Genomic DNA, 365 nt, shown 5'->3' with positions numbered 1-365 from the left:
TCTTCTGGCATGGTTCCAAATCTTGGCTCTTTTGCATAGCAATGCAATAACCACAGGAGTGCAGGTGTCCCTTCAACAAGTTGATTTCTTTTCTTTCGTATATACACCCAGTAGTGAGATTGCTGGGTTGTATATAGCTCTATCTGCAGTTTTATTTTTTGAGAAAACTCCATGCTGTTTTCCATAATGACTGTACTAATTTACATTCCCACCAATAGTATAGAAGAGTTCCCCTTTCTCTGCATCCTCACCAGCATTGGTTATTTTCTGTCATTTTGATAATGGCCAATCTAACTAGGGTGGATTATATCTCATTTTGCTTTAACTGGCATCTCCTTCAAGATTAGTGAGGTTGAGCATTTTTT

This window comes from Galeopterus variegatus, unplaced genomic scaffold, assembly GCF_000696425.1.
Source record: "Galeopterus variegatus unplaced genomic scaffold, G_variegatus-3.0.2 Scaffold6518, whole genome shotgun sequence".
Lineage (NCBI taxonomy): Eukaryota > Metazoa > Chordata > Mammalia > Dermoptera > Cynocephalidae > Galeopterus > Galeopterus variegatus.
Note: the sequence above shows the minus strand (reverse complement) of the source record.